We start from the raw sequence: 23,567 nt of genomic DNA, 5'->3' as shown, positions 1-23,567 counted from the left end.
GTAGGCTATCCACAGGGGTGAGGTGAAGTATTCAGCCACGGGGACACAACGCCATCGATCCATTGCAAAGTAAAATGGAACGGCCTGGGCACAACACGCCGCACTCACTGTTACTACCACCACAGTCGCTGTTCTCTCGGTGCAATATCGGTTCCGCAGCTTCTCACAGCAAATGGCGACGCACCGATCGAACGTGAAAGCTACCGTCAGCCAAACGGAGCAGTCCCTGGTTGCGACACTCACGACAAGTAGCACAGAACACACCGGCGTTACGACCAAGAAATGAGCAAACAAATAGATATAGTTTATCCTCTCTAATATAAGAACAGCGATCACCACCATTAGATCGGCTGCCGCCATGGCCACAAGGTAGAGAGTTATGCATTTGGACAGACCGCACTTCCACCGGGACAGGATCACAATCGCCATTAAATTAACTGCAATAGTTATATTTAAAAAAAAACAATTACTATCAGGTACCGCAGAGTGATCGGTGTGACTTGATTTGCGTTGTGTGAGTAGTAATGGATTGGACAATTGTCTCGAGTCTCTGCAAGGGTAACAGTCCCCCTGCGCTGACCAAGATGCGGTATGGCTGGCCCGACCAAGCTGATTCTAACTTTTATTGCACAATTTTGATCTCTGCAGTTTCAAGTCCACACGTTAACCATCAGAAGGAAAATCAGGAGTTGATAGCAGAACGCCCACAATTGGCTCTGTTCAGGAGTGAACTAAGGGCCGTTTTCCTCTCCTGTAAGGCGAGGTTATAAGACACTCTCCTGAATAGGATGTTGTCTTGCAGAGAAGGGCAGAGGTAGTGGAGAGACCGTATAACCTAATTACACTGCCTTAACAGAGTATTTAATTAGATTTCATGTAAATTAATTTTTTTAAAATGTCATGAATGCATTTCACTGTAAACCAGGAGATATTTGCAGGCCGTTGGCACAGCCTTCTGATCACAGAAGATGTGAAACAGATCTCAGGGCTCGCTGGTCACAGGGAGACAAACCATGAACGTTAAAGTCAGACGTTACACTTTGTGCGCTCTGTCCAGAAGAACGGAGATACCAGCGAGGCCTCCTGACTTTTATCAGGCAGAGAGAAACTACAAAATTACAAACAGGTAAATCATGAGAGTTTTACTGTAAGCGCTGCCGAGACATGCTTAATCGCCGAAACATTCGTGGGGAATCAACATGCTCACAGAAACATCAATATTAATTTAGAAACAATAGCCGGACATTTTCAGTTGATTCAATAAATTGTTACTTATATAGCTGTATCGACATTGAAAAAGGAAAACTGAATCGCCTAACGAATGAGACAGTTATTGTAATATACATTAGAGCATAAGACAAAGAAGCATAATTTGGTCATTTGGCCCATCGAGTCTCCACGGACTTTTGATCATGGCTGATACGTCTTCCCTCTCTGTGCCAATCTCTTGTCACCCCCGACTCCCTTCATGTTCTCACCAATCAACCTCTGCCTTAACTAGACATCAAGACGTGGCATCCACAGCAGCCCCTGAAAACAACGGCAACAAATTTACCATTTCTGGGTAAAGGATACGCCACACCCTCATCTCCATTCTGAATGGGCTTCCATCTATTCCGAGGCCGTTTCCTCCGGTCACACACTCCCCGACCATGTGAAACATCCTCTCCTAATCCACTCTATCAAGGACATTTATGCGTTGATAGGTTTCAAGTAGGTCACCGCTCACTCGTCCGATTTCTAATGAAAAGTGTCCCATCAAACTTTCTTCATATGATAAGCGGTTCATCCTAGAATCATTTTATTTGTGCACCTCATACTTTTGTAGTTCCTCTCCATTTAGAACATAGCCAACGTTTTCATGTCTTCTACCACAATGCGTGACAATACCCTTCCCGACACCAAATTCCATCTGCCACGCCTTTGCTCATTCTCTAAATCTATCTCAGTATTTCTGTGGCCTCTCTACTTTCTCAACACTACCTGCATCTCAATCTCTCTTCATATTGTCAGCAATCTTTGCAACAAAGCCATGAATTCCATCAACCTGTTTATTTAAATATAACATTAAATCAATCTCATTCAACACAGTCCCTGTTGAATAACACTAGTCACCGGCAGTCAACCAGAAAGGAATCCCTATATTCCCACTCTTTACCTCCTGCCCACCAACCGCTGTTTTATCAATGCTAGAGGACTCCATATAATATCATGGGCTCGTAGCATGTTCAGCAGACACATGTGTGGCACCCTGTGAACGTTTTTTTCTGAACATCTAAGTACACACCAACCGGCTCTTCTTTTTCTATTGTGCTTTTTTATTTCTTCAAAGAATTACAACAGATTTGTCAGGCAAGATTTTCTCTTGAGGACACCATCGCCTATTTTATCACGCACCTCCAAGAAACCTGAAACCACATTCTGAACAATTGTCTTCACCAGTTTCTCAACCCCTGTGTTCAGACTAACTGGCCTAGCATTTATCTTATTATGCCTCTTTCCCTTCTTTAAGAGTCGAATGACATTTGCAATATTCCAGTCGTCAGGAACCATTCCAGAAGCTGGTGACTCTTGTCACATAATTACTAACACCCCACAATTTATTTATCCACCTTTTCCGAACACTGTGTGTGTGTGTGTGTGTGTGTGTGTGTGCGTGCGTGCGTGCGTGTGTGTGTGTGTGTGTGTGTGTGTGTGTGTGTGTGTGTGTGTGTGTGTGTGTGTGTGTGTGGTTTTACACTTGATATTCCTTTGCTCTGCCCACTGTAATTCCACATCATCCAAATGTTTGCTAGTTATTTCTAAAGATTTGATTTCATTTTAACAACGGAAGAACTCCACTCCCTTGCCTTCCGATACAATGTGTATCCTTGGACATTTACCTTCCAGCGTTAATCTTCTTTTAGCCACGAATCAGTGATGCCTGCATCATCATACATTTCAGTCAGTAAACGTGATACAAGTTAATCTACTTGATCCTGTATACAGCGCGCTTTAGAGTGTAAAACCTTCAGTCCTGCGTTCGCCGTGCTCGGTTTTGTCCACCGTTTACGTTTCAATGGATCTGGCTGACTGCAGCTTCGTCCTACGATTATACTACACTTGCTTGGATTCTCACTACTCATTACCTCTGTTTGTAAACCAATTGCTTCCTCTTCAACACCATCACTCCGGTTTCCATCCGCCTGCCATCGAATAAAAATCAACCAGACAGCTGCAGCTAGCCTGCCCGCAAGGATATTGGCTCCCATTCGGGCTCAGGTCGTGCCTTCCCCAGTAGAAATCCCAAAAATGCATAAATCTGAACCTCCACCCCTCCACCAGTTCCTCGCGAACGCATTCACCTGCCAAATCACCCGATTCGTATTCACACTGGTACGTGACACGGACAGCAAATCAGAGATTAGTACGCTGGAAGTCCTGTTTCTCAACCTTTTAGCTAGCTTCCTAACCTCTCTCTTCAGTTCCTCCTCAACTTGACCACCTGTGTCACTGGTGCCAAAATGAACCTGGACTTCCGGATGCTCACCCTCGCTCTTCAGAATACCTCGGAACAGATCCGGGACTCGTGATCCTGGCACCAGGAAGACAACCATCGGGTTGGATCTATCGCGCCCCCAGAAACTCCTCTCTGTTCCTCTGACTGTAGAATATCCAATCAACACTACAGTCACTTTTATCACTCTGCTCTGCAGAGCCACTGTACCAGAGATCAGTCACTGTGGCTCCCTGCAGTATCTGAAGTTGTATAATTATAATTGCGGGGAACGGCCACAGGTGTACTCTGCACGGGCTGTGAATTTCCCCTTCTTCTCACGACAGTCGCTCAGCTACTTCCTCCAGTAATCGAGGGCCATCGAGAGGAACAGATACACATTGTATTCCTCCCCTCAGCCGACAATCGCGCTGGAAGGGATAAGGTAATGGAGTAATGGCCGCAGCCCCTGGTTTTAGGACAAAGGTATTCTTATTTGGGGAAACATGGGGAAATAATTCTCTACTCCTCGAACAAATATTGTGTTTTCTTCGGTATTGGGAAAAAAACCTGGAGAAAGTTTCATGATTGCTGATTGGACAACAAACAACAGATATGAGGACAACTTGTCTGAAATATTCAGGGTGGAGGTACATCGGAAGCTAGGTACACTCTTAAGTAATTCAATTGCAATTACAAAAGCGACGTGAAACGATATTACCTTTGATTTCCTTCACTCAGTAGCACTACACAACCTTTATATGATATCACACCAGAAATGTGATGGACATAGAGAAGGAATTTTGTTTTAATTCCCTGAGTTTGTGATGACAACAGAGGAAGTATCCATTTTACACGGAGGGAGAGGGAAAACCTAATGAAACTTTGCGATCTAATAAACACTTACGGCACATCGAATCTCTTTCTCCCTGCAGTAAACTTTCAGCTTATTATGAGCGGAATTGTGCCGGGGCTGCCCGAGGTCAGAGAGAGAGAGATATCACGGCACAGTGCGGTGTCAACGCTGACCGAGCCTGAAGAGTCACTGTTGTCACTGTCATGAGGCTGCGTGAAGGAGTATCTTTGCGGGCTGCCCTGGGGAAGTCCATCTGAAGGGTCTCGACGCAAAACGTCGAAAAGGTATTCCTTTCCATGGACGCTGCCTGACCTACTGAACTCCACCAGCATTGTGAATGTGGTATTTACCTGTTTGCGCATTTTGAAAACATATTTCAACTTTTCCGGCATGAAGTTGTTTTAACAGTACTACAACGTATAATGTATGCTTAATCGATATTACATTAATTTATATAAATGTATCAGACACCCCAATTATATCCCCGTATGAAATCAAACCAGTAAATATAGGCGAATTATATTTAGAATCGAACTTAACTGTGAAGATTTATTTTCATCGTTCAGGAACAAAGGAAAGTACACTGGACAGCATATGCACCTTAAATACTATTAATCTACGATGCCCCGAGCGCGATATAAAGACATGGCATTACCTGGAACAGCGAGTGCGGCAAGCACCGGGCAGTAAATTCTGACGATATTATAAATTGTGGAATATCCCATTTTCTAACTCAAACAGCGATCAGTTGTACAAATTGTCCCAACTGCCAGCATGCACTAGTTTGAGGAGTTCTTATACATCAGTCGAAAACAAGGTTAAATCAGTCAGTGTTCCCATTGGGATCATTAGACACAATCCACTGATCAAACACGAAGTGTGAAATATTATTACACATTGTCTCATTGTCCACCATCTTTAGTTCGTCGAGGAAAATTAGAAAGACCTTCTTTTGATGTTACCGTGAAGCATTTTCAGTGACGAGGGTTAGTGCAGTTCTGTTTCACTGTTAAAAGAGAGAGAAATAAAGAACAGCAAACGCTGTCTCCTTTAGTTATCGATCAATTCTGAATTGTTAGAAACAGATGTACCAGTAAGACGAAGCGTGTTCAATGTGGGTGAAATGTGCGGTGAACCTTCCTAGGAGAGCCCAGCATAGTAGCCTGTCTTGTCTTTCCACTGCCTCCAACGCTTCTGGCGACAACCTCAGCCGGTTAAACCTTGAATGAGAATTCTGATTGCGTTCCTGAATATCCAGTGACTTTACAGAGTTGAACAAATCTGAGCACCTGCAGAAACTTTCCCGACAGGAAAACGTCTGGACACAGATTCACCACTCGCAGGCAACAGAAATCCCACCTCAACTCTGTGCTAACAGACGTTCCTCTGCTCTGTGCCGTGTAGACCAGGTGGTGAAGGGTGAGCGCGGCATGTTTGCCTTCATCATGGAGGCTTTGGGGGAGTCAGAAAAGCCTTCAGTAGCTGAAAATGTTTTATGTATGCATTTAAATGTATACTGAAATATAACTGTATTAAATGCCATCAGACTCCTCAGTACACAGAGCCTGGGCTGACACCAACGTACTGCTCTCTACTGTGCCTATTGTCTTGTTTATTATTTATTGTAATGTCTGCACTGTTTTGTGCACTTTATGCAGTCCTGGGTAGGTCTGCAGTCAAGTGTAGATTTTTTTACTATGTTTTATTTACGTTGTTCAGTGTAGTTTTTGTACTGTTTCCTGTACCACCATGGTCCTGAAAAACGTTGTGTCGTTTTTACAGTGTACTGTACCAGTTATGGTCGAAATGACAATAAAATGAGTTGACGACTTGAAGTAGGGCGCACATGTATCACTGCGCCGTTCTGGTCACCACACTGCATAAATGACGTCATTAGCTGGAAAGATTAGATAGGCGAGTGATGTAATTAACTGCAATAAGTCATATAAAATTAAAATAAAATATTATTAGCTGCTGCAGAATGATCAGTGCAACTTTACTTGTGTTGCATGAGTAATAGTCGAACGGGCTGTAGTGAGGATAACAGATGCACTTGTGCCGAACGGGATGCGATGCCTTTGTCCCGTTCAATCTGATTCTACATCATAATGCACAATTTAGATCTCGTTCGTTTTGCATGCAGAAGTTAACCATCACAAGGAAAGCCAGAGGCTCCCAGCAGAGCGCCATCTAGCGGCTTTGTGAAGTAGTGAACAACGGGCCGGATTCCAGTCCCGGAAGGCGAGGTTATGAAGTGTTGTCCCGAATAGGCAGGCATCTTACGGAGATGCCACAGGTAATGGAGAGGTTGACTTTAAAATCAGATGATATGTCGTAATTACGCTTCTTTAAAATAGTTTATTTTATTGCCTTACATTTAAAATGAGCTTAGTATATAATTACATCGACAAAAAGGCATGAACAGACCAATAAAGATATAAACTCCTTTATTCCTCCAAAGAAGAAAGGTAGGATCACTTAATGAAGGTTTAAATAAATAATTTCGATAACTTAAACCACAAACTTTAATTTTTTTTAAGATTAAAAGTAAATACGAAACTGGAATCAAATTCGTAATGACTGCTTAATCACAGGGTATAAATTTAAATTAGTAGTTTTGGCCAGTTGTACAGTTAGAGAAGCTCCTAATAAAGAGGTTACGTAAAGATGTTTCACAGCATTCAATTCCAAATTAGCCCAAGGTGGTCTTTCAATTTATCAGCCCAATATTAACAAAAAAAATAACTTATATTAACAGCCCAATAATACATTCTTAAATTCGGAGCTCCATCCTTTTATAATTTTTGTAAATGATATTCTTGGTCTTGTATTATTCCAAACAAAAGATGAAATAACGGAGTCAACCTGATCAAAAAAAATTCTTAGTTAAAAAATAGGGATATTTTGAAATACATATAAAATTTTTGGTAAACTCTTTATTTTAACTGCATGAATTCGGCCGGCTAATGAAAGTGTAAGTGGATACCATCTACAAAGTAATTGCTTCATAAAATCCACTAAAGGAATCAAATTAGCTTAATAAATGTCTTTATGATTTTTAGTAATATTAATACCTAAATATTTAAATGAGTCCGTAACTCTAAAAGGAATGTGAACATATATAGAAACAGAATCATTTTGGGAAAATAATCCACTTTTATGAAAGTTTAGTTTATATCCAGAAAACATTCCAAATTCGTTTAATAGTTTCAATAAACTAGGAATGGATTCTTCAGGATTCGAAATATAAACTAAGGGATCGTCAGCATAAAGGCAGATCTTATGAATAGTCCCATTTATGAAAATACAATGAATAACTTTAGCTTCACGAAGTGCAATAGCCAAGGGTTCCAGCACCAAATTAAATAACAAGGGACTTAATGGCCATTCTTGTCTCGTACCCTGAGAAAGCACGAAAAAGGGAGATCTGCAATTATTAGAAATAACAGTAGCAGTAGAGTTTTATATATCATTCGGATCCACTTATTAAAATTAATACCAAAGCCGAATTTCTCTAAAACATTAAAAAAAAGTGTTTTCATTAAACTCTGTCAAATGCCTTTCAGCATCGAGAAAGACAACACATTGGGTAATGTTAGAAAAGGATGAATATATAACATTTAACAGTCTCCAATCATCAGAGAAGGAATAAGAGCCCTTTACAAAACCTATTTGGTCTTGAGAAATAATTTTAACTTTAAAATTCTCCAGCCGATTAGCCATTATTTTTCAAAGAATTTTAGCATCCACATTTAAGAATGAACTAGGTCTATATGATGCACAGTCAGTGGAAGGCCCTTTATTATGTTGATTTCAGGCGTACGTCCTGTGCCACGTGCAACCTGGCTAAGAACTGGGAAGGCAGTACAGTTAAACTTGCAGCGAAGCAGTTGGTGCAGCGGGGTAGTTTCACATGTCGGGATCATTGAGCTCCCTTCACTGGCAGGTAAGACCGGTGTCATGGCAACAGGCTACACCTAAGATAACGTTGTTTCTCCGCCAGCGCCTGGGAGAGTTTTAAATCATGTGGCCTGATGGTGGGAATCAGCAGATATCATTCCACCGACGGTAGGGGGAAGGTCGAGCAATGTTGAAAGGAAGTCCCGTTCTGGCAAGGACAATGGTGGAACAGAGGCACTGAAATATTCATTGATTTATGTCGTGATAGGGCACAGAGTAGATTTACAACATCAAACACACCGCTGTACAGATAAGTCAAACCAACCCACATTGTGAAGTCGCAGCCCAAAAATGACCACACTCAATCCGGTGTAGACAGGGAGCTTCGCTAGCCCGTTTCAACACGAGGAAGGCACTGCTGCACAACCAGATCTTGGATGCACAGACTCGGCCCAGTACAATTCCAACAGTACACAGCAGGAAATGGACATGCAGACAGCAAACACGGTGTTGCGGGGACACAGAATTCCACAACATCAATAAGCTGCGGAATTTGCAGATATATCTCTGCTATAATCCCGAGGCCAGCCCCTACTACCAGCGCCCCCAACACCCCAGCACCTAAACCTCCCCACCGCAACCACCCCAACCCCCGAGGCACACACACTACGCTGAGCAGAAACAGTCAGGAGCTCTCCGTAAGGAAAATGAGCTGTACAAAGCCAGTCCTGCACGAACGGGACACACACAGACTGTGTATAACTCAACGCAATCTGCAGCGAGCACTCAGACCTGCTCGCACTCAGCAATGTAGTGAACAGTTGTAACCGGGTACATCTCCAGCGCTTCAATGACAGGAAGTTGTAAAGCACTGACGCTGGACTGCAATTCATCGATACGAGCGATCATCTCACTCTCACTGGGTATATTTTAGGATATAAGTAGACGTCTCAATAAGTGGAAGCTCCGACATTACATCAAATTCACAACAAAGGCATATTTCAAGACTCTACATGAGATGTAGGGCTATAATAAACAGCCAAATAAAATGCTTAAATGTTTTAGCATCGATTGTATACGATCCTACTTTTGAAAATATAGAGAACTGGAATAAATTATCCAGCTGGAGAGATGTAACTTGTGGAGCGCAGCAGGGATCATTCGTGGCCTCCTATGCGGTGCTGAGAACAGGTTGGATAGTTCATACAATGAGGCACGGTGATGTGGAGCACTTGAATACGGAACGGAACAGACGGATAAATTTGGATCTGTTCAGCCGGTTCAGACGGTATCTATGGAGAGGCATAAATAGGAAATATTTCATCTGAAACTCGCATCAGGATGATCCAGCCCAGGTTCTGGTCCCATCCTGGGTGTTCAGAGATAGGGAGGATACAATGTCTGTGATCCTTCAAGAGGAACACAACCATGTTCTCGTCTCTGGAGCCTTGCGTGTTACAATGCTGAACAGGCCAAACAGTGGAGACCAGACTAAGTGTGGTCCAGCGGTTCTCCTGCCTTAGGTGTTCACCTCAGGGCTAAGAGCCATGACCGGTCAAAATAGGGGAACAGTGATTAAGATTCCTTCTTCCCTGTGTACGAGCAAGGTCAGACAGAGATGGAGGACGTTCATTGCTTCGCTAAGTGACAGCGGCTTAATGGGCCGTAAGTCATGACTGTGATCAAACTGGACTAGAGGCCTCCCAAATGCTGACACGAGGTACGGGAACATGAAGTAGGCAGTGCATGGAAAGACATAAATGCAACAGAGTGGCTGCAGCGGCGTATTTTCTTTTCCCTAGGGCTCCATTTGAGCCCCACATATGTCCTTTTACTTTACCCCTCTAACCTTAATCTCATACCCTCTGATATTATGCCTCTTAATCCTAGGAAAATGGCAGCTGTTCGCGACCCTATCTATGACTCAGGTAATCTTACAAACGGATCGGTTACATTCCTCAGTCTTCACTGCTCCAGTGAAAACAGTCAAGTTCCTTCAGTGTACATCAGTGCCTGTGACAGTAATAAACCGGTTTAACAAATGAGCACATCCCTCTCATCCCGCAGCATCCTATCAAACCCCTGCTGCACCCTCACCAAACCCGGCGCGTCTGTGCTATATCGGGCGCCCAGAACCGGTTATAATATTTCTGATACAACCTCACAGAGATTTATGAAGCAGTTGCATGACTGCTTCCTCAGCTCAGTGTATTGATGACTACAGCCCGTCCTGGCATATACATTGCTAACTACCCCGTCCCGTCGGAAGCCACTTTCAGGAAGCTACAGACATGGACCCCTGGGTTTCTCTCTCCGTCCATCTTTTCAGAGCCGTCTTATTGGCAGTGTTGTATTCTGCATCCTTTGCTCTCCAAGTTGCAATGATGGATACCTGTCTTGATCAGACTCCATCTGGTGATGCTCTTCTCACAAAGGAATATATCCTGCTGCATTTTGTCTAAACCATCCACTATAACACCAACATTTGTATGATCCACAAACCTAGAATTGCGCCCACACACACACGATACGAGAAAATATGCAAATGCTGTGAATCCAAGGCAACACACAGAAACTGCTGCAGGAACTCAGCAGCCGGGCAGCATCTGCGGAAAAAAAGAAAACAGTGGGAGACCCTTCGTGATGACAGAATTACCCATGTCTCAATTCATGTCTCAATGCAAGTCAGAGATCTCCAGAGAGGTTATGTCCACTCGACTGTATTCTCGATGCAACAGCTTTTCTGAAACATAGAACCGAACAGGTTATTGTTCCGACCGCATTTGGAGTGGTCTGAGCAGTTGTGGGACCCAAATAGAATATAGACCACTTATCATAGAACAGCACCGCGCAGTACAGGAAATTCTGCCCACCCTTTACGCTTCCAGGTGCGAGCATCCTGTCCGAAATATTTGCGTGTCTGACAGGCATAGAATGTGAACATTTCCCTCTCCCTATGTTTAAACTTCAATCGGATCTTCAAGAGTAGATGATTTCCTGCAGGGTGCTTTCCTTCAGTGGATAATATCCGGAATTTGCCGCCAGTGGATATTGTTAAATCAGATATCAGAGGGTGTTTACGAGCCTTTCCAAACGGAAGCTTGAATAGGCAAGGCAGAGGAAGTTATGTGCTGAGGGGGTTAGTCTGGTGTGGTCATACAAACTGACGGCTGCCTCCGTTGACAGTGCTGCTCATCCCCGGATGTACTCAAGACCTTCATTAGGCATCCTGCAATGTGAAATGTTGGTGGACACGAGGTCGTCTGTATCGATAACAGATGTTAAATCGCAGCGATGCGTTCACAAGGACACCCAGGTCTCTCTGAACTTTTTACTCTGACCTCATGTATAATGTGCCCTTCTTTTCCACTTATCTGCCCGGAACGGATGATCACACATTTTCATCTGTTCTCTTCCACCTGCCCCGTCGTCACCCATCCAATTACCCTGCCAACAACCACCAAATATCCATTGCAACCTTTTCCCCACTGACACTGCCATCCAGCTCTTCATATGACACGTCATTCAGTCCTGGAGTCATTTTCGTGAATGGCCTTTGAACCTTCTCCTGTTTCACTACATCCTTTCGGAGTTGACTGAATCGAAACGGTTCACAACACTTGCCGTGAAACCTCAGCAGTGTTTTATAAAGCTCAACATTAAATTCTTGCTTTCTATATTCTAGTCCTCCTGAAATTATTGGAAGCATCTCGTTTGCCTTCGTCACGACTGACTCAACCTGCAATAAAGCTTTAGAGAATCCTGCACTTGGACTTCCAAGTCCCTCAACACCTCAGTTGTTGTTGGATATTTGTTCATACACTCCCGAACAATGTATTTCATCCGTCACTTCTTTGTCCATTCTCCTCATCGGTATACGTCCTTCCGCGGCTTTCTGCTTCCTCAAACTTAACTAGTCCTCCTTCTATCTTTCTAAAGTCTCCCTACTTGACCACAAAGTCATCAATGACTTCAGCCACATTATTGATATATACTGTAAAAAGAACCGATCCTAATACAAACCCCTGTCGGATTCAGCCCTGCAATTACCGGCATCAGCCAGAAATGCTCCATGTGTTCCTGCTCTTTGATTCTTGTAAATCAGCCACGGCTTTACCCATGTTATTGTTCTTCATGTACAACATGCGCTCCTCACTTGTTAGGATTCAAAAGTGTGTTTTTTCCCCATTCAATCGAGAGTATAATAGATTAGATTAGATTAGATTAGATTATGAGGACACTCAGTCCTCGTTTATTGTCATTTAGAAATGCATGCATGCATTAAGAAATGATACAATGTTCCTCCAGAGTGATATCACAAAATTTAAAAAAGGACAATCCAAAGACTCTTACTGACAAACCACATAATTATAGCATATAGTTACCGCAGTGCAAAGCAATACCGTAATTTGATGAAGGCAGTCCATGGGCATGGTTTAAAAAAAGTCTCAAGTCCCGATCGACTCCAATAGTCCCGATATCAGGCAGCAAAAGAGAATCTCTCTCTGCCATAAAGTTCCAGGCACTGACTGCTAATGCCTCGGAAGTAACCGACGACAGCAGACTCCCAGTCCGTCCGAAAAATTCGAGCCTCCGACCAGCCCCTCCGGTACAGCCTCCAGAGCGCCATCCTCTGCCAAGCGCCCTCGACCTCGTCCCGGCCGCCAAAATAAGCAAAGCCGAGGTCTCGAAGACCTTCTCTTCCGGAGATTCCGGACCGCACAGTAGTAGCGGCAGCGAAGCGGGCATTTCAGAAGTTTCTCCAGATGTTCCTCCACACTCTCACGTCTGTCTCCATCGAATCAGGATTGTGCACGGATCCCTACTTAACACGGAAAAGATAACCGTTCTCCAGAGAAGCCAGGCGCGCTGCGTCGCGCCGCCATCTTCTCCTCCGTCCTCTTGATTGTAGATACTCGCTCTGCATGTCTGTGACTTGCATGGAGATATGGGTGGTTGCACTTCTGTCCTGACAGAAACGTTAAATGTTTTCTCTTTTCTGTAGATACTGCCTGGCCTGGAGTTCCTCCAGCGTTGTGTGTGCGTGTTGGTTGGATTTCCAGCAGCTGCAGATGTTCTGGTGCCCTGTGTGTGGGTGGAATGCTCTGTCTGTGGATGATACAACGATTGGTGGCATTATGGATTGTTTAGAAGGGATACAGCAGGATATATTTCCATTGCGGATGAGGAGAGGGAATCACCAGATGGGTTTATTGAGAACAAGTCTGTGTCATTGCATCTTTGAAAACCAAATGATAAGAGATAAAACACCGCTGATGATACGACTTTAAACAATTTGACGGACAGAGAAACCTTCGGGTCCAACTCTGTATCCGACTGAAATTGACTCCCATGTTGATGGAGTGACTGAGAAAGCACATGCCATGACGGGCTCTGGAGCAGGGAAAGCTGGGGAAAGCTCCTGATACCAGTTTATGAGGCCCGGAGAGTCATAGATTGGGGAGCGAATAGCTGTCATTCTCAGGGAGCTAAAGGGTTTCATATCACAGGCCATGAGCTTGAGGTCAGACGGGTAACTTCAAAGGACATGTGTTGGGCACTAATGTAGTCCCAGGGAAAATGAAAGTCGCCACTGCGGCTACTCTGCTGCTTTTATGTCTTTCTATGCACTGTCTACATGCAAGTGTTATGCTGTTGCTCCACTTACCTCCGTTGACATTTGGGAGACCTCTGGTATAACCCGATCATTGACTTACTGCCCGTTGCTCCCTTGGCTTTTAGAACAGCAATAATGGTTCCCCTTCTCTGTCTGTCCTTGGTAACACACAGGTATAGAAATATTCTGCATTGGTGTTTTTACCACCCATGCTTGCTAACTCTGAGCTGAACTCCATACCTGGAATACGGGTTGACCACTCTTGGTCTGGCCTCTACCGCTTGACGTGTTTGGCAAGGGTGATTATACCCAGAGTCCAAGCACAAGTTCCTGACTCCAGCCAGCACAGCTCTCGGCCACACTGAAGCCCGTAACTCTCCAAACCCTTTGTGGTCTTCTTGAAGGTTCACAGATATTTCAGCTTCCGTATCGCTGAACACAGGAAATTCAGTGGTTGGAACCTGCACCAGGGCTGGATCATCCTGATGCGGTTTTCGGCCGAAACGCTCACCATTTATTTCACTCCATAGTCACTGCCTGAACCTGTGGAATTCCTCCAGGAATGCGTGTGTGTGACGTTCCGTATTACCATGCTCCACCGTACAGTGTCATATTGAATGTACCCTCCAGCCTGTCCTCGGTGCCACGTAGAATATCATGAATAATCCCTGTTGCGCTCCACAAGTTACATCTCTCTCGCTGGAAAACTTAGAACTCTTTTTTTTTCGCGAGTAGAACAGTCCTCAATCCATGGTAAAACACGTCTAATATTCACATTTATTTTCCTTTTGGTTTATAACCCCATATCTCAAGTGGAGACTTGAAATCTATCTTTTGTGAATTGGAGTTCAAGTCAAGAGGTTCAGTATAAGAGGTCTCTCATGTTCACGCTGCAAGATACCCAGGAGGCAGGAGATCGCTCGTGTCTCCTGTCAGTGTTTTACTGATTTCTGTCCTTGAAGTGCTGGTGTTGTACTCGGTTCTACTAGTGAACAAGAGTGCCGAGTGCGAGCTAGTTAGAGTGCTCACTGCCCAGCGCGTTGCGTTATTTACAGTATGTGTGTGTCTTCATTTGTAGAGTTCATTGCCCTCACAGAAAACTTCTGTCTATTTCTGTACTGTTCAGTTTCTGTGTGTACGGGGTGTGCGGTCTGGGGGGAGGGATGGGTGTTGGGGTGGGGGACTGGGAGAGGGGTGGGTGTTGGGCTGGGGGGAGTGGGAGAAGGGGTGGGTGTTGGGTTTGGCGGACTGGGGAGGGGTGGGTGTTGGGTTGTGCGGACTGGGGGGAGGGGTGGGTGTTTGGCTGGTCGGACTGGGGGAGGGGTGGGTGTTGGGCTGGGGGAAGCGGGGGTAGGGGTGGGTGTTGGGCTGGGCGGACTGTGGGGAAGGGTGGGTGTTGGTTCGGGCGGACTGGGGGGAGGAGTGGGTGTTGGGCTGGTCGGCCTGGGGCGAGGGGTGGGTGTTGGGTTGGGCGGACTGTGGGGAACGGTGGGTGTTGGGTCGGGCGGACTGGGGGGAGGAGTGGGTGTTGGGCTGGTCGGCCTGGGGCGAGGGGTGGATGTTGTGTTGGGCGGACTGGGGGGAGGGGTGGGTGTTGGGTTGGGCGGACTGGGGGGAAGGGTGGATGTTGGGATGGGCGGACTGAGGGGAGGGGTGGATGTTGGGTTGGGCGGACTAGGTGGAGGGATGGGTGTTGGGTTGGGCGGACTGGGGAGGGGTGGGTGTTGGGTTGTGCGGACTGGGGGGAGGGGTGGGTGTTGGGCTGGGGGGAGTGGGGGGAGGAGTGGGTGTTGGGCTGGTCGGACTGGGGGAGGGGTGGGTGTTGGGCTGGGGGAAGCGGGGGTAGGGGTGGGTGTTGGGCTGGGCGGACTGTGGGGAAGGGTGGGTGTTGGGTCGGGCGGACTGGGGGGAGGAGTGGGTGTTGGGCTGGTCGGCCTGGGGCGAGGGGTGGATGTTGGGTTGGGCGGACTAGGGGGAGGGATGGGTGTTGGGTTGGGCGGACTGGGGAGGGGTGGGTGTTGGGTTGTGCGGACTGGGGGGAGGGGTGGGTGTTGGGCTGGGGGGAGTGGGGGGAGGAGTGGGTGTTGGGCTGGTCGGACTGGGGGAGGGGTGGGTGTTGGGCTGGGGGAAGCGGGGGTAGGGGTGGGTGTTGGGTTGGGCGGACTGTGGGGAAGGGTGGGTGTTGGGTCGGGCGGACTGGGGGGAGGAGTGGGTGTTGGGCTGGTCGGCCAGGGGCGAGGGGTGGGTGTTGGGTTGGGCGGACTGTGGGGAAGGGTGGCTGTTGGGTCGGGCGGACTGGGGGGAGGAGTGGGTGTTGGGCTGGGCGGACTGTGGGGAAGGGCTGTTGGGCTGGGCGGACTAGGGGGAGGGATGGGTGTTGGGTTGGGCGGACTGGGGAGGGGTGGGTGTTGGGTTGTGCGGACTGGGGGGAGGGGTGGGTGTTGGGCTGGGGGGAGTGGGGGGAGGAGTGGGTGTTGGGCTGGTCGGACTGGGGGAGGGGTGGGTGTTGGACTGGGGGAAGCGGGGGTAGGGGTGGGTGTTGGGCTGGGCGGACTGTGGGGAAGGGTGGGTGTTGGGTCGGGCGGACTGGGGAGGGGTGGGTGTTGGGTCGGGCGGACTGGGGGGAGGAGTGGGTGTTGGGCTGGTCGGCCAGGGGCGAGGGGTGGGTGTTGGGTTGGGCGGACTGTGGGGAAGGGTGGGTGTTGGGCTGGGCGGACTGTGGGGAAGGGCTGTTGGGCTGGGCGGACTAGGGGGAGGGATGGGTGTTGGGTTGGGCGGACTGGGGGGAGGGGTGGGTGTTGGGCTGGGGGGAGTGGGGGGAGGAGTGGGTGTTGGGCTGGTCGGACTGGGGGAGGGGTGGGTGTTGGACTGGGGGAAGCGGGGGTAGGGGTGGATGTTGGGTCGGGCGGAATGGGGGGAGGAGTGGGTGTTGGGCTGGTCGGCCTGGGGCGAGGGGTGGGTGTTGGGTTGGGCGGACTGTGGGGAAGGGTGGGTGTTGGGTCGGGCGGACTGGGGGGAGGAGTGGGTGTTGGGCTGGTCGGCCTGGGGCGAGGGGTGGATGTTGGGTTGGGCGGACTGTGGGGAGGGATGAGTGTTGTGTTGGGCGGACTGAGGGGATGGGTGGGTGTTGGGCGGACCGGGGGGAGGGGTGGGTGTTGGGCTGGGGGGAGTGGGGGGAGGAGTGGGTGTTGGGCTGGTCGGTCTGGGGGAGGGGTGGGTGTTGGGCTGGGCGGACGGGGGGCGGGGTGGATGGGCTGGGCGGACTGGGGGAGGAGTGGGTGTTGGGCTGGTCGGCCTGGAGCGAGGGGTAGGTGATGGGTTGGGCGGACTGTGGGGAAGGGTGGGTGTTGGGCTGGGCGGACTGGGGGGAGGGATGGGTGTTGGGTTGGGCGGACTGGGGGAGGGGTGTGTGTTGGCGTGGGGGGACTGGGGGGAGGGGTGGGTGTTGGGGTGGGCGGACTGTGGGGAGGGGTGGGTGTTGGGCTGGGGGGCTGGGGGTAGGGGTGGGTGTTGGGGTGGGGGGAGTGGAGAGAGGGGTGGGTGTTGGGTTGGGCGGAATGGGGGGAGGGGTGGGTGTTGGGTTGGGCGGACTGTGGGAGGGGTGTGTGTTGTGCTGGGGGGAGTGGGGGAGGGGTGGGTGTTGGGTTGGGCGGACTGGGGAGAGGGGTGGGTGTTGGGTTGGCACGACTGAGGGGAAGGGTGGGTGTTGGGATGGGCGGACTGGGGGGAGGTGTGGGTGTTGGACTGGGGGGAGTGGGTTCTTTCTCGTGTTGAAATATTCCGGTGTAAAGCTCCCTGTCCACACTGGGTAGAGTGTGGTCTGTGCTGAGTTTTCGTTTTCCATGTCTTATCTGCACAGCCGAGTGGTTGGTGCTGTGAACGCGCTCTGTGGTGTATCGCTACAGAAATAAAGAAACAATTCAGTCCTTCCGTCCACCATTATTCTGGCCCCGCTGCAATTCCGTTCAGCGTGACTCGATCGCCCCTTCACCGGCCACTAAATGGTATCTGCTGAGCTGCAGCATCGGTGTGAGACCTGGCCACACAACTGTAAAATACCAAGTATTGCCAGCGAGCCCACTGGTTAGGGTTGCTGCGCCCCTTCATCTTAGATGATGCCCCTCGTTATTGTAACGGACCCACTTGCCTTGGAAGAGAGCCCAATGATCCCCAAAACAGAAAGTATCTCACTGAACCGACTACTCAGCCACACATTTAACTGCACTACCTTCCCAGGTCTCAGCCCGCTTTCACGCAGAACAGGGGGTAATCCTGGGAACAACACAATAAAGGACATTCTCACTGTGTCTGCTCGGACTCAATCTTAGCACTGGCATCAGTGAAGTAACGCTTCATTCTCAAGGATTACTCATGGCCGCAGTTGAAGCTATGTGTGCCTTTGACTGACTCAGCAACAACACAGAACATCATTGCACATGAAGAGCCCCTCAGCTCACGATGTCTGTCCTGTGCCAAATAAAACTTAATCTGCTCTGCTTGTGTGTCAATATCTCCCAGGTTCCTACATATTCATGTGCCCATCTGAAAGCTCTTAATTACAGTATCGGAAATACTTCCACCAGCGCGAACCAGGCACCGTCGAATCTCAACGTAAAGAAATAATCTCGCACACACACCTTTGAAATTACCCTCTCTCTCAGCTTAATGCTGTGACTTCTGGCAACGGACATTTTCCTAATGCAGAATGTCTACTCGACTGAGGTCTCCAATATTTTATTAGATTCCGTGAAGCCTGCTAACAACCGAGGAGAACAGTCCCCGCCGGTTTAACTGAAACCCTCTCGTCCAGACAATATCCAGGCGAAATATTTGCAGCATGTTCAGATAAATCACATCCTTCCTACGGTGTGGCGACTGGAAATGCACACGGTGATCCAAGTGCGACCGAATTATTTCGACAACTATAACACGATATTCCAGCACCGCTGACGCCTCTGTGATGACGACAAGCATGCTGCGCACTTCCTTCTCCATCCGGTCTGCATGGCCCAGAGCAGAGGCACGTCCATTAACAAGAGAGATGACCAGGAATTTCTTCAGGCTGATGGTTGTGAATCTGTGGTATTCATTGCCTCCTGCTTCTACAGGATCGTATATTTTTCGGCGTTTTTGAAATCATGAGATATACGAGCATGCAATCAGTATTTTTTGGAAATTTTACTAGTTAATGCTGTCGCCAGGGGCATTAGCAGCACCGGACTGACAAGACAGCGGCTAAACCGTCCACTCCAAGGAAGGCACATCGCTCATTTTACCCACATTGAACTCAGTTCGTCTTATTGGGGCAGCTGATACTGGCAATGTTATATTGATCAGCAACTGAAGGAGATAGTGTTTATTAAAAAGAAATGTCGATGTATAATGATAAAATGTATGTTTACGATTCAAGCATTGTAAACCAGACCTGCACTAACCCTCTCCACGGAATAGGTTTCGAAACAGCATTAAATGAATGTCATTCTAATTCTCTTTGAAGAGCTAAATATAAACGACAATGACACAATAAGTAGTTACACTGCGTGTTTGTTCATTGGGTTGTGTCTAATCAGACTAATGGGAGCACTAAGTGATTTAAGCGCGGTCCCGACTGGTGTATAAGAAGTCTTTGAATCAGAGCATGCGGGAATTTGGGACATTTTGTGCAACCGATCGCTGCTTCACGTAGAAAATGGAATACTCCGTAATTTACAACTTCATCAGAATTTGCTACCCGCTGGTTGCTGCACTCGGAATTCCGGGTAATGTTATGTGTTTGTGTTACTCTCGGGGTATCGTAGACTAAATGAATCTCGATTCATTTGCGGTCCAGTGCATTGGACGGTGAAAAGAAACCTTCTGTCTAATTTATATTCTAATTGTAATTCTCGTTAATTAATATGTTTAATCTTACACTTATATATTATTTGAGTGTTTGATACAGTTTTATACTATCGTGGACACAACTGTATGCCAGAAATGTTTAAGTGTGCTTACAAAATGCGCAGACCGAGACTACCGCATCCACAATGCCGGCGAAACTCAGCCCAACAAGCAGCATTTATGTAGAGGAAGAAATGTTCGAGGAAACCCTTCAGCAGGACTTCATCAGAGCAGTTTACAAAGATACCACATCGCGTAACATCCTGATAGCGACAGTACTGACTTACCAGATCCGGTCAACGCTGAGCCTGCCCTGTGACGTAATATCTTCCTCTGACGTTCGGCTTTCCCGGCACAATTCCTCTCATAATATCCTCAAAGTTCACTGCAGGGACGAGGAGACTCGATGCACCTCAGTTATTAAATCCCAAAGTATTATCAGCTGTTCCCACATCTCCCCATGTTAAATTATTTCTTCCTTCCCTGTCATCATAAGCTGAGAGAATTGAAAAAAAAATATCGTCGTTTTATGTTCCACGTGGTTTAGGTTTAAAATTCAAATTAACACATAACCTCTGCAGTATTATTCAGTGAAATAATTAAATGGTAGAACGGTCCCGCGCCCTTTTCTATTTGTTCTGAAATTACATTAAATGTGGCCAACCCTCCGAGGTACCTCGATCCTGAATGTTTCAGTGGAGTTACCTTGGTATCTGCCATTGATGTTCAATCAGCGAACGTGACTCTTTCTCATGGGGCCTCCCCGATAGCGGAGAAAACGCAGCCATGCAGATGAAATATGATTTTTCAGAGTAGTCTGTCGGACAATTATTTATCTGTTTCTGCAAAGAAGAATAGGATTCTCCTCAAACCAGCGGCTGCGGCCATTACTCCATTACCTTGCCTTTCCAGCGCGACTGTCTGCTGAGGTGAGGAGTACATGTGTGTCCTGTTGTATTAATTTCCGTTCAGTGGCTTCCCCCTTTCTCATTTTCTTTTTAACGATCCCACCAATTATTATTCAATGTGCGGAATTTAATGTTCGGGCATTGCTTTCAAATTCATTTTGATTTTTATGAGCATGCGCATTTCCCACGATTAATTCACTGATCACAATTGTCTCGGCAAAGCTCTGTTTAGTTCACCCGTGGTGCCGATTCGCAAGTTTGGCATCTCTCTTTTCGTGGGCATCTAGTATTCAGGACACATTGCTGGTATGTCACTTCTTCTGACAGAGAGCGTAGCGTGTGAATCTGGATTTAAAGTGCATTCATGATCTTTATTCGATGTAACTAAAAAAAAATCATTTTAAACGGAAGCCAATTAAATAATCGCTTTTAAAGACTTGTAATTACGTCATATCGTCTGAAATTAAAAACAATCTGTCAGCCATCCGTGCCACTCTCCACAAGACATTTTCCTATTAAGGACAGCTCTTGATAGCCTCGCCTTCCCTGACTGGGATACGGCCCGTTACTAACGACATAACAGAGCCGCCTCTGGGTTAACTGCTGACATCAATCTATGGCCCGTTCGACTATTACTGACAGTATGCAAATAAAGTCACACGAATCATTCTGCAGTTACCGATGGTATGTTTCAATAATTTATTTCAGTTAATTTAACGGCGATTTTGATCCTGTCCCGCGGGAAGTGCGGTCTGTCCAAGTGCATCACTCTCTACCTTGTGGCCATGGCGGTGGCCGATCTGATGGTGGTTATCATTGTTATTATACTACAGAGGATAAATTATATCTATTTATTTGCTAATTTCTTGCTTGTAACTCCGACGTGTTCTCTGCTACTGATCCTGAGTCTCGCAAGCTTGAACTGTTCGGTTTGGTTGACGGTAGCTTTCACGTTTGATCGGTGCGTCGCCATTTGCTGTGAGAAGCTGCGGAACCGATATTGCACCGAGAGAACAGCGACTGTGGTGGTAGCAACAGTGAGTGGGGCGTGTTGTGCCCCAGCCATTCCATATTACTTTTCAATGGATCGATGGCGTTGTGTTGGTACAGCTGAATATTTCACATCACCCCTGTGGAAAGCCTACGAGGTATTTGACATCATCTTAACACCGTTACTACCAATATGTTTAATTGTGCTCTTTAATGTTTCAACCGTCAAACGTATCAAAGCGACAAATAGAGTTCGCCAGGTACTTCGAAAAAGCAGTGAGAATTGTAATGACCCGGAGATAGCAAACCGGAGAAAGTCAATGATACTGTTGTTCACACTTTCAGCCAATTTCATATTATTTTGGATGCCCTATGCTGTGCATTCTGTGAACTGGCAATCCGAAAACTATGTCTACACAGATAGATATTTCAGCACACCGTCATACATCCTGCAGGTATGTGGGTTTATGCTGTCTTCTCTCAGTTGCTGCACCAACACGTGTATCTATGGCCTGACACAGAGAAAATTCAGGGAGGAGCTGAAGAATGGCGTAAGTTATCTGCTTGTAGCAACGGGAAAGATTTGCAAATAAAGTGCAAACACAATTATTCCTTCTTGCAACGTCAAAACGATTAATTAGAATAGTATTTCATTTGAGCTTCAGGCGAACTTCTTTTGGTATCTCACTGTTTGCGGAAATTAGGCAAGAGGGTTTAAATTATTATTGTCATCAAGGAAGGTAATTCACTCGGATATCATGAAATTTCATATATTTCTTATATATTATAAACCATTATATTTGATTACACCGTTTCTAAGCATACGAACGGGAATGAATCCCACCCATTTGGAAGAGTATTTGATCTGAGTTTCAAGCGATTGCTATTTCAGAATCTCTCAATACAATCAGTCATCGGGTATTAAGGAACAGTTATTAACTTATTAATATTTTATAACCATATAACAATTACAGCACGGAAACAGACCATCTCAGCCGTTCTAGTCCATGCCGGACGCTTACCCTCAGCTAGTCCCACTGACCCGCACTCAGCCCATAACCCTGCATTCCTTTCCTGTCCATATACCTATCCAATTTTACTTTAAATGACAAAACCGACCATGCCGCTACCACTTCTACTGAAAGCTCGTTCTACACAGCTACCACTCTCAGAGTAAAGAAATTCCCCCTCGTGTTACCCGTAAACTTTTCCCGCCTTACTCCCAACTCATGTCCCCTTGTTTGAATCTCCCCTACTCTCAATGGAAAAAGCCTATCCACGTCAACTCTATCTATCCCCCCACTAATTTTAAATACCTCTATCAAGTCCCCCCTCAACCTTCTACGCTCCAAAGAATAAAGACCTAACTTGTTCAAACTTTCCCTCTAACTTAGGTACTGAAACCCAGGTAACATTCTAGTAAATCTTCTCTGTCCTCTCTCTATTTTGTTGATATCTTACCTATAGTTCGGTGACCGGAACTGTACTCAATACTCCAAATTCTGCTTTACCAATGCCTTGTACAATTTTTACATTACACCCCAACTCCAATACTCAGTGCTCTGATTTATAAAGGCCAACATACTAAAAGCTTTCTTCACCACCCTATCCACGGCCCATATCGTCATGGAAAGACTTCTGACTGGATGTCGTAAAACTTCAATAAACTGTGGCTGATTACAAAGTATCTGAGCATTTGAAAAGGAATTAATCTGATTCGTGCAGTGGGCACACTATTGACAAAATCTCTACATGGTATTAAAACACACAAAATATGGAAACAAATTATTCTATAATCCGCAATTCATTATTATTGCCTTGGCTTTTACGGCATTTAAGTTTCATATTATTGTCTCTGAATATCAGCATCTGACAGTAAATGCAATATAATAGTTGTAGAATGATTTAGATGTTCTCCTCATCTCAGTAACATTTCCGTGC

At 46.5% G+C, this 23,567-nt stretch overlaps 1 pseudogene; it reads left to right on the top strand.

Annotated features, from left to right (window-relative positions):
- Positions 1-10,125: 10,125 nt before the first annotated feature.
- LOC140723358 (uncharacterized) lies at positions 10,126-17,863 on the top strand (annotated as a pseudogene).
- Positions 17,864-23,567: the final 5,704 nt, after the last annotated feature.

Source organism: Hemitrygon akajei, unplaced genomic scaffold, assembly GCF_048418815.1.
Source record: "Hemitrygon akajei unplaced genomic scaffold, sHemAka1.3 Scf000110, whole genome shotgun sequence".
NCBI classification, from domain to species: domain Eukaryota; kingdom Metazoa; phylum Chordata; class Chondrichthyes; order Myliobatiformes; family Dasyatidae; genus Hemitrygon; species Hemitrygon akajei.
The sequence above is the reverse complement of the archived record's forward strand: the minus strand, read 5'-3'. Positions and strand labels throughout refer to the sequence as shown.